Raw genomic sequence first — 383 nt, forward strand, 5'->3', positions numbered from 1 at the left:
CGCGCACGCCGCGCCCGCCCCCCCCGGCTGCCCCCTCCTGTCAGGGACTTGTCCAGAGCCACAAGGTCCCCCCTGAGCCTCCTTTGCTCCAGCCTGAGCCCCTTTCCAGCTCCCTCAGCCGCTCCTGGGGCTCCAGCCCCTTCCCCATCACACAAGATCTAAACTTTAAAAACACCCTAGCAGGAACCCTGGCTTTTTTTTGTTTGCCTGGTCATGGAATTACTTACTTCTATTTCCCAACTCTTTAATAATAATGAATGTTATTATAATTTTAACATTTGTACATTGGAATTTTGCTCACTGGGGTTTTACAGCAATTTCCCAACTGGAACTGCTCACCCAAACCTTCTGCCAGTGTGGATCTGGCTCCATGGCACCCCTTG

General features: G+C 52.0%; 1 protein-coding gene across 1 annotated transcript in view; it reads right to left on the bottom strand.

Annotated features, from left to right (window-relative positions):
- Nucleotides 1-383, bottom strand: part of AUTS2 (autism susceptibility candidate 2) — a gene marked incomplete at its 5' end in the record, with an annotated part of 567,626 nt that overhangs the window by 27,722 nt on the left and 539,521 nt on the right. The window lies entirely within an intron of this gene.

Source organism: Corvus brachyrhynchos, unplaced genomic scaffold, assembly GCF_000691975.1.
Source record: "Corvus brachyrhynchos isolate BGI_N302 unplaced genomic scaffold, ASM69197v1 scaffold15, whole genome shotgun sequence".
Taxonomy (NCBI): domain Eukaryota; kingdom Metazoa; phylum Chordata; class Aves; order Passeriformes; family Corvidae; genus Corvus; species Corvus brachyrhynchos.